This window comes from Larus michahellis, chromosome 1, assembly GCF_964199755.1.
Source record: "Larus michahellis chromosome 1, bLarMic1.1, whole genome shotgun sequence".
NCBI lineage: Eukaryota > Metazoa > Chordata > Aves > Charadriiformes > Laridae > Larus > Larus michahellis.
The window spans coordinates 60096193-60108835 of NC_133896.1; positions in this window are offsets into that span (position 1 = coordinate 60096193).

Consider the following 12643-nt stretch of genomic DNA (forward strand, 5'->3'; position numbering starts at 1 on the left):
TAAATATGTCAAATTCCTGCGGATAATCCTTTCCTGTCAATACTGCTTAGGTTGGGGCTGGGCTGGAGTCCTAGAATTATGAGTAAGGATGGAAAACATAACAAGCGAGGAAAGAATCAGGGTTACCTTGAAACTTTCATTTTTTTTTTAGTGCGCTGACTTTCAAACAAAGTTCCGATAATATTTTCTTTTCCCATCCTTTCTTCCTTTTTATCAAACTTCCCATCAATATATACATGCTGTCTAAACATATACTGTTTAGAGAGAGCACTGCAAGGGACATGATCTAAACCAATATGTTGACATGGTTGTTAGTGTCAGATAAAACCAAACCATCGCTGTTCCCAGAGTGTGTTTGGATAGTTCACACTGGTGTCACACAGGCCAAAAAACCTTTCTCCCAGGTACTTCCCTGCCCTGGGAACTCAAAATACTCTGCCCAAGGGAGCAGGATCCAGCCTGCAAGGTGGTCTGCCTGGGAGCCGGAGACCTGGGAATGGCAGCAGCTGCCTCCGGGCTGTGCAGGCTGGGAAGCCTCGCTCGGATGATGTCTGCGGAGTGCTCAAAGTCTGTAAATTGAAAACAGTGAGGTCTTAAAAGAAAATTTCCATCCAGATGGGAAGCTTAGAAATTATGGAGAGACAAGCGTCCTGATCCAGAGCCCACTGAAGTCAGTAGCTACACTCCCATTTCCTTTCCTGGTACAAAATCGAGGCCAAAGTACTTCGCCCAAAGCCACACAGAAAACCTGTAATATACCCAGCAATGATTTCCAGTACCTAAAGCTCCAAAAATCCTCTCCTTTCCTTCGAATGCATCAGAGCAATTTCCCAGAATACCTAATAGCTAACAGATCTTTCCATACTGAGAGAGCCTTTCCTTTTTGAAGTCCCCTTCTCAGGGTCTGGACGCAGCAACGTAAGAACATTATCAAAGGAGGTAGTACAGGCTTGTAGGGTTTATGGTTTACATAAATATGGTTTATGGGGCCTCAGGGTATATTTACTAGCTATTTCTGTTCTAAAAGATTGCAAACATTAACAGTACAGACAGCCCAATGCTCATCATTAAGCTCTGGAGTAAACATCTAACCGAGGGACAGCCTTCTCCATGCTATTGTTTCCAGCTGCCTTGAGTTTCAGGCAGAGCACCTATGCCGGTACCCGATGAGCTGATGCCTTCAGAGATCCTCACAACCCTCAGAGCTAGAAACAAAAGGGACATTGACTAATGGAGTGCCTTGAGTGAATGAAGCTGTTGTTATTCCTACGTCATGCGTATAACGCCATTGCCCAGAGGTTCAAACCTTAGCCTAACAGACGATGGATGAGAAGACTTGTTTAGGCACCTGCCCACTAGAATGCTCTGGGCACCAAACCCCTCTCCCAATGGCATATTTTGTAGGATTAAATGTGGACTTCAAGCACCCCGTTCTGGTAATTTTTATCTCATCCCCACAACAGATTTCTAACATCATACATTCAGGTCTGAAGATGGTGTTGTTCTTAGCAATTTCATGAAGTATTACACGTCCTTAGGATGGTTTCTAAGAGAGAGGAAAAACACTCAGTTCTCTTTAATGTGTTTAACATTTTAAAATAAGATATGCAAGGAAAATAACAGCTTTTCCATTCCGGAAGGAGATACTTACATTGCTAAAAATAGCCCTACTAAGCCTTCATGAACATGAGATTGATGGAAGGGTAATTAACATTTGCTGGAGTCTGAATCCTTACAGATAATTAACTGAGGTGATAATAACCTCTTAGACCCATAAAAATACCTCTGTACTTGAATGCATTCGGTGATCAAACTGCATTACTTCATCTCAGAAGAATGTCACAGGCTTCCAGGGACTGCAGGTTGGTGGCACAACTGAAAAAAGCCCTGTACCTCCTTCCGTCATCGCTGGGGTTTTAAAGCCTGCAGCAGCTGTAGAGACAGCAGGATGACTCCTTCTGGCCCCCTTTGGGTTCAGGGGAACCTCCTTTCATTAAGTCAGGGGCAGGACATCTTAAAGCCTTCAGAGTGTATTATCACACACGCACTTTTGGGTTATCCTGTAACAACACGGGGAAAAAATTTAGCTGCGGAGCTGTAGGGTGCTGGTTACATTTGTCCTTTGTGTCACTGTCCCCTCCCTCCACTTAGGAAGAAGTTCTTTACAATGAGGGTGGTGAGACACTGGAACAGGTTGCCCAGGGAGGTGATGGAGGCCCCATCCCTGGAGACATTCAAGGCCAGGCTTGATGAGGCTCTGAGCAACCTGATCTAGTTAAAGATGTCCCTGCTTACTGCAGGGGGGTTGGACTAGGTGGCCTTTAAAGGTCCCTTCCAACCCAACACATTCCATTCCATTCCATTCCATTCCATTCCATTCCATTCCATTCCATTCCATTCCATTCTATTCTATTCTATTCTATTCTATTCTATTCTATTCTATTCTATTCTATTCTATTCTATTCTATTCTACTATATTCCATTCTATTCTGCTGTACAGTCATATAAGAGACTACCTGCCCAAAGGAGCTGATCAACCAAAGACAGCAGAGGGACAAAGACAAAGTGTGCTAAAGCAACACGGCACACAGCAGAGAGAGGTCAGCCAGTTCAGGTGGCTGGTGGCAACCATTGCACCTGTTACATTTTTATAATGTTAACTTTTAGGTGTTTCTGCACCTTCTCCTCCCTGTCTTCTGTGGGATCACATCTTTCATGAGATATTATCCGAGGCCCGTGGACATGGATAGATTCTTCTCTCTTGATTTTCACGGTAATTGGATGAGGTGTGTGTGGGACAGGGATAGGGGAAGGTGAAGAATTCAGTTACAAAGCAAAATTTGCAAGGACAAAATAGAATAGATACCTACTGCTTTCCAGCCTCCAGCCCCACGACATATTTTACCAGGGTTTGGGAAGCTTTATTAGTTTATAACATCTTCCAGGGCAAAGAATCTTCTATTTTTTCTGTCCATTCTTTCAGTATGGACAGGGAATACTTGTAATGCAGCTGGCAATGGATAGCGGTGTTATTTGATAAATACAATCCTTAAAAATAGTTTTTGAGGTCTTGGGTCAGGTCACAGAAGAAGATCAAGGACTTTAAGCATAGCAACTAAGTGCTCCAGAAGTGCTGTCAACTCCATAATGCAAGACAGAAATGACATGTTTGAACTCTCCAGAATTAGCGTATTTTCGCCAAAGTCCACAGGAATCACCGAGGGTTGGGTGAGGGGTTGCATTTGGACTTCACGCACTTTTTCATCCCGTTTGGGGGATCACTGCTCACATGTAATTTTGCTGTTGTAGAAGCTCTGCAAATACTTTAGGCAGAGAAGTGTGTGTCTCATATTAATGTCTTAGGGTCCTGCCCCTTGCAGCATGCATGCTGACTCTCTACTTAACACGGCCCAGTAATGCAGCTCTTGTGCATGTGGAGGTCTGTCCCGTATCCTCAAACAGTTGGAGTAAAGGCTTAATCTATCCAATCTGCATTGTCCTTTGTTCAGATCCTGATTTGCCTCCATTTGCCTTCACAAAGCTCTCCAGTTTCCTTAGGTTTGCTATTTTGCATTCATTGGAACTGCTATAATTTACTGCTTTACCTATAAAATTAACTCAGTAACAAAGCTGCTGTTTCAAATGGTTGCACAGAGCTAAATCCCTGTTTGTGAAAGTATTTGAACTATAAAAAGAAGCACGTCTATTAAAAAGAGGTTTTGGAGTGCTGTTTATTGTTCCTTTCAATTTCTCTCACGTCACCGTAACAGAAAGTTACCCTCCTCCTGAAGAGCAATGAAATAAATCTAAGTGCTTGCAATCTTCACTGCGCAATCCAAGTTGAGGACTAGGTGTGCTTTTTGCGTCGGCAAAAGAGAAGCAAACTGAGAAGAGATGCACTGTAGCAAGTGGAGTTCAGCATTTGCATTTTTGTGAACTATTTAGAAGCAGCCAGGTGGTTAATACAGCCCTCATTTCAAGGTTTCCTGGACAAAATCCGGAGATAAATTTGTCTCAGGATGATGGCTGAGGCTAGTGATCTGCACTTGATTCCTGAAAAAAGGAATCAAGAACGGAACAAGCACATGTACATCACCGTGTTCTTCAGTGAATCCAGCCGACCTCAATACCGTTGCCTGCGAAAGGGAAGGCAGCTTCAGAGGGTGCAGCTATTCTGCATCTTGAGCGTGATCCCAAACTTCCTTCATGCCTAAAACGTTTGGACAAAAGCCTGTACTGAGGAGCAGGATTTAGTACATTTTAGGGCAGAGGAGCCCAGAGGAGCTCCTTTCCTCCCCTCCCTTCCCGTCTGCAAGCAGGAAGCAGAAGCAGAGATTTACTGTGGGTGTTCACAGGCAAAGGGGTCTCAGGCTAGCGGCTCGCTCTCCCACCAGCACAGCCAAAACTCCCAGCCCCAACTCGAAGTGCTTACATCCTTCTGAAGTTTGTACCGACTAAAGATAAACACACATCCTGAAATGCTTTGTTAATACTATGGGGGTGGGCTTGACACGGGGACCTGGTTTGAGAGAGGAGTTCTCCACTCCAAATGAAAAAATTTAGTCACTGTGTGATTTATTAGTCTCTCTTCAATGATACTTTTGTTTTAAGAGGGCTTCAGTTACCCTCTGCTGCCTGGAATTTTTCATTTATGTTGGAGAAGCATTGCTCCTTGACTTGAAAAATGACTTCCAGTGAGCAATAAACGCTGCAGTCCTCATCCAGTGGCTTTGGCCATGACAGCTCCCCACCGGTCACTTTGCCACTTTGCCACAGCATCCTCGCCGTTCTTTCTCTGTTTTCTTTTTCTTGCCTTATGCTTTACACATGTTTGTAATTAGCTTTTTATATTTTTGTTTAAAGTTGCCTTGTTACACCTCCCTCTGTTCCAGGCTGTCAGGTATAGGTTTCCCTGCAATTAAGTCTCAGGCATTCCTCATCAATGCACTCGCTGAAATGCTTTTACCGCGGGAGAAATCCTTTTCCCACATCGCTTCCAGTACAGTAAGGTAGAGTAAGTCCTTGCAGTCAAGGAAAATTCCCTCTGGGGAAAGATCCTAAGTGCAGTGAAAGACTCAAGACCACCACTTAACCCGCTTTCAAAAATAACAGCAACATTTCAGGCGTAGCTGAAATTCTTCTTATACATTTTGATTTTAGGCATTATATGCACATTTCTGACAATAAAACCTCCGGCTGGCTCTATTTTTGAGTCTCCTTCACAGTTATCAAGGAAAAAGGTTGGGTGCTTTGGCAGATCTCTAAGGCAGGTACTACCAGTAAGTTTATTCAAAACAACTCTTTGTTTTGAATCTTGTGGAGAATCTTACAGCTTCCTGTGCTTCCACCACAATATTGGTCTACCTTGTATTAACCCTTGGAAGGGAACTGTTGGGTCTGTCTGTTCTTCCCCTGCCTTCTCCTGCTCATTTTATTAGGAGTATTTGTTACAGACAAACACTCTATTTCAAGGCGATTCAACTCAATTTACTCTTCTCAAGGTCAAAATTAAACCATTTTAAAGTAGGTTTTTTGCTTGTCAAAGAAACTCTTGCGTACCTATAAACAAGAGGAAAATGGCACATTGTTATGATGCTGTAATGATGTTAAATGTCTAAATGTAAGTAAGCAGCTGTGGGAGATCTTCCCAGAGCACCTGGATTCAGCAGAGCTTCATTTGGTGCCTGGTCACCCTCTTGCATGGCTCCAACAGCAGAGGGCAAAGGAAGACTGCGGTGTCCTTAGGATGAGAGGTAATGCTGAAGTTCCTAATTCTGCAGCTTGGTTTGTTGAGACATGAGAGTCCCTTCTCATCATTCTGATAGTTGCAAATGTACTTCAAAGTAAAAACAATTCCATAATCAGTCAAGAACTTGCATTACTTAAGATGTCGTGCAGCACAGGTCTGGTAGTGCCCATCTTTGGGCTAAACATGTTAATTAACTGCCTCTTGCTGTCCCAGATCCCATACTATTCTCAAGTTGGGGCAGAATTTCCCATTTGCTGCTGTAACGATGCATAGGGAGGCTCACTGCTGTTGACCAGACTTTCTCTGGTGACTGAAGAGATCACATGAGTAATTCACACACCATTTGCTAAAGTGCATGTTGACCTCTGAAGTAGAACATTGACCATTTTTTGTAAATGCTGTATAATTATAAACACGTACAAGTCTTCCCAAATACAAGGATCTACTGCAGTTATCTTTCTAGCTGATTTGCCTGCACAGATTCAGACAGATCTCCAACACTCTGACGATATCTTCTGACAGTGCCTGAAATTCTCCTTTTATTTCCTTATGTCCTTATATAGGATAATGGGAGTTGTGCCTGGGGATCCTTCCACAGCCTCCAGCTCAGCTCTTGCAACAGCAATGAGAGCAGCACTCAGTCCTGTGGGAGGAACAGCATGTCTTGCTTCATGCAAGATTTAGACTTTGGCTCTGTGCTGAGACTTCTTCAAAGGCGGCCAGGAAAGGCAAGGTTGCCAAACCTCACTGCAGCCCTAATGGGATTCAGTCATCCAGCTCCCCTAGGCGGCTGTGAAAATCCCACTCTCAGCTCCATATCTTGCTATGTGCATAATGTTCACACCCCCATGCTGTAGCTTGGCTAGCGCCAGTCCCTAGGAGGCAACTTGTCTTTGGCTGTCTTAAAGAGCTGCAATTAAGTTGATGTGCCCAAAGAAAACACAGGAAACGCATCAGAGTAAAGAAGGAAATCAAGAGAAAATCAGATAACAGCACTCATCCTCAGCATCGCCCTGAAAGAAATGAGTTAGATGGAGAGAACAGAAGGAGCTGCCACCAACGAAATAGGTCAGGTTACCAGCATGAGGCTATTTAGACAGCGATAGTAGGAATGGTGATCAGATATGCAAAGCTTTTGAGATGCAGATTTAAATTCCCCTGGTCAATGGCACGGCTCCAGATCTTCTCTAGTGTAGCGGGGCAGAATTTTTTCTGCTGTAATCCTGCTTTCTCCTCCAGGTTTCACTGACCATAAACTTTTCATTAGTGCCCTTAACACGAGGCACAAAAGTCTTCAAACTAACACCTGTTGCATCTATTTTTATAAGCCAAGGGACTGATTGGTTCCACAGGGGATTCAAGAATAAAATGTATTTAGTAGCCGCAAAGGTTTTCTATTAACTTTATGTTCCTTTTCCTTTCAAAACTTGGGACTATATAGCCTACATGTGCTGCCTGCCGCTGTTGCTTTTTGACGTCAACCTCTCTTTGTTTTGCTCCTTTAAACTCAGTGCCAGACTCTGCTTGCGCTTGTGCCCGTGTAGACCCAAAATAACTCCTCGGACGCTAATGATGCAATTCCAGACACTCTCTGGGGTTACTGAGAATAGGAGCTGGCCCTTGTCGGTTCAAATTTACCCTTGATGCAGCTTCACTGAGGGCGAGGGAGCTGCCACGAGGGTATTTTGGCCTCACCGCCCCGTGACACTCAGTGTTTCCTGCAGGCTGCAAACAGTTGGAGTGTTGTCCAGCCAAACGTGGTGAGCGCAGCGGGTCACATACCTCTCGTAATGCTCTGGAGCTAAACTGGGTCAACGGAGGCATGACAGTCCGCATCAGCTATGCAGTGGCCCGCGTTATTTAAAATATGTGCGGATGCATCCCTCCAAACCTGTAACTGGAAGTGACAGAGGCGAGAGGAGCTCCCCGCGCCGCTCGCTCATCAGAGATCCTCGATAATAACCCCCGATGGGGAGAGCCTTTTCCTGGGCAGCTGCGGATTTAATTTTGGTCTTTGTCTGGCCCAGGCAGCTCAGATCTCTAAAGAAGTGGATTTTCTATACAATAGGGGTGGGATGCACCGAAGCGTGAGGAGGAGGCGGGACACCAGGTGTCTATGAATGAGCTAACGAGGGGCCCGAAATGCCTCCGTATCCCTCCCCTGCCCCCTTGTTCTGCCCTCGGACGGTGACACGGAGCAGCACAATGAATCAGTATTAGCCCCCGGCGCAGCTGCGAGAGGTCAGGCCCTGCACTTTTGTACGGGCGTCTTTAATTTAGGCTCCTCGGGGACTCATTTTTCAACCGACGAGAGGGCTAATGCTCGAGCTATCGGGGGAAATGACATCAGCTGGTGAGAGGATAGGCGTTTAAGAAAGGCAGCTTGTACTTTAACATCTCCTACCACACCCTTGGTGCGATGCTTAGGTACCCTTTTCTGCTTTGTTCTTTTTTTAGTAGCCTGTATAAAGTCAATAGCCCAAATACGTTCACCTCTTCTGCCACTGATTTTCAGGAACGTAAAACTTAAGGAAATAGGGAATTGCTTTTGGTGGCAGTGCAAGGTTAAGTCCGGAGACCCAGCCTGACAGTAAAAGAGGCAGAGATAGATGTGTGCTTTTTGCTAACTGCATCATAGGGAGAGTTAAGATTATCTTCATCCTGGTCTACTCTTCCAACCACTAAATATTAAGCCCTTTTGATCATCTCTGATGCTCTACAATGCTGCCTGCTACTTGCACACTATTACTTTCTACCTAGTTTTATTGACATGGCCTGCGTTATTAACCGCAAGCTATTTCTCCAGGGAAAATTAGGTTGTGCAGCCAAGCCACAAGGAAGAGAAGGGATGCTTCATGCACATGGAGCCAGACCCCCCCGTCTCCAGTCTTTGGACAATTAACAAGTAGCATTAATGAACTACTGGAGGGCGCAGCCCTTCCCTGCCAGAACGGTGGTGGCTGTGATGGTGGCAGGAGGGAAGTGCTGGTGAAGGCAGCAGGGCAATCCTCAGCACCAGGAATGGGATACGCACTGGGGAAAAACATCGACTCTAAGGAGCGAGCACCGTGAAGGCCTGGCTGCCTTCTCATTGAGACTAAGGAAACCCGAAGTAAATGTAGAAAAATCAGAGGAACAGCACCTGCAGAAAAACTACAGCAAAGTAGGAAAGGAAACAGGCTATGAAAGTTGTTACCTAGCATCTGTGCTGAAAAGCAAAAATAAAAATTTCTGCCGCTTACACTGGTATAAATTAGTATTATTCCTACCAAAACAAGTGGAGTTACACTGGCATAAACACAAAGAAAAAGGAGGTCTCATAAAGAACAACGGTCTCTGGATTAAATCCATTACTGGTGTAAGCAAATGCATTCCACAGACCTCAAAAGAGCCATGCCTGTTTGTACCCATGGTGAATTTGGTTCATTTTCCCCGGAGGCCTTTTTCCATTTTAAATATAGCGTGCACGCAGATGGCCTGAGCGACAATGGAGTGCCCAGCTTTGTATTAAAACAGGCAGCTTGACTTTGGTTTGAACATAGTGACGTGCTCCACTGTGATTATATTTTTAGAGCTATCAGTGAACAATATTTTGACTGCTTGTCAATTTTGGCTTTCAGATCCTCAAGCATCAAGATAGATAAACACAAAAGGAGGTTTGGTATGGATGGCTGATACTGACAGGATCCCTATTATAGCTATTTAAGCAATATGAGCTTGCGTGTGTACATACATAGAATCATAGAATCATAGAATCTTCATGGTTGGAAAGGACCTTTGAGATCATCGAGTCCAACCATACACACACAAAAAAAACCCAACCCCCTACAATCTCTGCCACTAGAGCATGCCCTGAAGTGCCACATCTAGACGTTTCCTAAACACCTCTAGGGATGGTGACCCCACCACCTCCCTGGGCAGGCTGTTCCAGTGCCTGACCACTCTTTCAGTAAAGTAATTCTTCCTAATGTCTAATCTAACCCCCCCCGCCGCAACTTCAGACATATATATATGTAGATACTATTCTTTATATACATTCATATATATGTGTTGCTCTTTGTTATATCACAGACACACATGCACGAATGCTCAGAATTTTTATTGATTTTAATAATCCCTTAGAAATCAGACAGTGCCATGTGTTTTGACTCAATTTATCTACTTTCCCTCAGGGTCAACTTAGCCTTCTCTTCAGGGGTGCTGAACAGCCACTGCTCCCATCAAACGCTGTGGCAGCCATGCATAACCACCTCCTCCGAAAATCACATTTAGCTCTCACAAGCTTGCTTATGATGGGTCGTGATCTGTTGGTGCTTCTCTTCTTTTCAAATACAAATATTCCCATCATATGCCTGCAGTATCTTGTTGGAGGATGAATCCAACAACCGTATCACTGGCAGCTGCTCTTCTTGAAAATGGGACTTTGCAAAGCTTCACCTCAGACTTCACCTCAGGCCCCTTTCAGCTTTGCCTGTCGTGCTAAGAAATGTATTTTTGAAAGCGCATCTATCTCTGTCATTAGGAATGCTGGGTCTTCTGCTGCTTTTCCAAACAGCATCACCTCAGGCATCTCTGGCTGCGTTGCAAGTTTGCAGGCAGGGAAACAGAATGGCCACCGAGCACCTGCTTTATTAATTACAGAAGCATTAGCTGGTACAGAAGAAGGGGGCCTTTGTTCCTCCTGGGGCTCTTTTCACCTGAGCTGCCCCCATGAAGAGCAGAGACACCTTTGGCCCACCCTGTTCCTGGAGGCAGAATGGAGCTAATGTTGCTGTGGCATTGCAAAAGGTCAGTGACGAACACAAGCCCGAGTGTCCTCCTTTTTGGCCAGGAAGCAAGCTGGGGTCGTTGGCTGAGACCTAATGATACCTACAATTGATGAATGCAGCAATTACAGCGGGACGTGATAGCTGAGAGGCATATTACGCAGTGTGCTTTTTTTAAGGGCTAATTACCACAGATGCAAGGACTTTGTTCCCGCATTGAAACACATTAAATCAGTTTTATGCAGATGGTCTGGTTCCAGGAGGACTTTCCATGAGTCAGATTGGCAGGTTCAAGTAAGCCGTGACCAGGACAATTCCAGTGGCTTGGACTCTTATGCTGGATGCTTGTGTGCTCATGAAGAGCCAGGTTTTGCAAGGGACATCCCAGGCAATCCCTTTGCCTGTAAGTCTCTTTGTGGTGGGGGTGAGCTTGGGCAGCCAAGCTACTACAGGCCCCTCTCCATCATAAGAAGACTCAAGGCCTTCTTGAGTAGAAACCTTGCAGTTAGGGCAGCAACAGCTTATAACACGTCATATGAAAAAGTTTCACTGATCATTTATCACTAGCACAGGGCAATTTTACACCAGGAGCCTTTCATGGAACAAGGAACCCTGTCTTCATTTCTGATCACATCCCCTTTCCTAGATGTTCAAATCTGATTTATAAATTCACGGAGATATTTTGTTTTCAGGAGAAGAAAAGTAAATTCTGCTCAAAAACCACTAAAAAATCTCACTTATCACCGATTCCCGATACCACTTTCCAGTGGAAAATTGGTCAAACAAAGATCTGTCTATCACTCTCTGCCTGTAGCGCTTCTAATGCAGCCAGGTCCTGGTTCACAGCTCAAGACATCTGCTCGCCCGCAACAACACATAAGCATTAAGGTGTTGTCAGTCTTCTTCTGACGGCTTTGAGTGCAACACGTCTAATACCGTCTTCACCCACACTCTGGCCAGCTTCAGTGATGTTACTCCCAATTTACACTCAGGTTTGCATGCCGAAAATAATATTTAACGCTTAAAAGACTGTAAAGTTGTTGAAAAATGTTGCTGTGGAGCCCTGCTGCATGCTTGTTTTGCAGACATTCTTTTTCTACGGGTGCTCAACCACTTGGTGGTGCTACAGAAAGGGTCTGCTTCACTCCCTAAAGCAAAGCAGGTTTCTTCTCTTTCACGAAGGGTATCCAGAGATCACATTAGACAAAGCGGTGGCAAGAAGCACCTTTCTTCCTTTGTCTTGTCTCATGTGAGTATTGCCTTTGCCATGGTCAGGTTGAAATCTTAGAAATCTAGGTATCACATTTCCCCACCGAATATGCGTGTCTAAAATTATAACCTCAGCTAATTCATTTTCCTCTATCAGACACATGATCTACACATTCACAATGGATCTGAAAATTGCAGAAGAGGGGGACATCCCAGGAGAATTCACCCATTTAAAAATGAATATGCCCCACGCCACCTCATGCTTTCCTTCCCCAATGATCCAGCACTAATTTTTGTTTTTCTCTAGCATTACCACTCACAGAAAGCAAACGTTCAGATTGCACATCCAAGAGTTCGTGCCGCAGTGATACAGAGCAGAGGATGTGTGTCACTCGGTGCAAAGCCAGTGAGATCTGGGCACCGACACCCCTTCAGCTCCTTGGAAAACCCTGGGCATACTCTGTGGGTGCCAGCTGGCACATGGGGAAGAAAGGCGAAACCCCTCCTTTTTATCAAGCCAGGGCAGAAAGGCCATGAAAGCCTTGATGGAGCAGAGTTCTTGAGATTCGTGTCTAGGTCCTAAGGGGGAAATGCCCACAACAAGCCTGCTGCATCTGCCCCAGCAAGTGAGTGTGGGTTGAGGACTGAGGGGAGGGAAGAGAAGCGGGGAGAGATGAGACAGAAGACTTCAGACAGTATCATGGCAAGGCGGGGATGAATGTGGAGGGAGAAGATTAACAATGTCCATCTTTTCTGCAGCAGCATCTGGTTGATTCTGGGCAGCCTAACTGGTGTCGTCTTTGTAGGCTTCGGTGCCGGCAAAGGCTTCTGTGCTGGCAAAGGCTTCTGTGCATGCAGCCCTGACAGAGATTAGCACAAGCTGAGGTAAAGTGAGAAGGATTTGGCCTTGCTAAAGCAA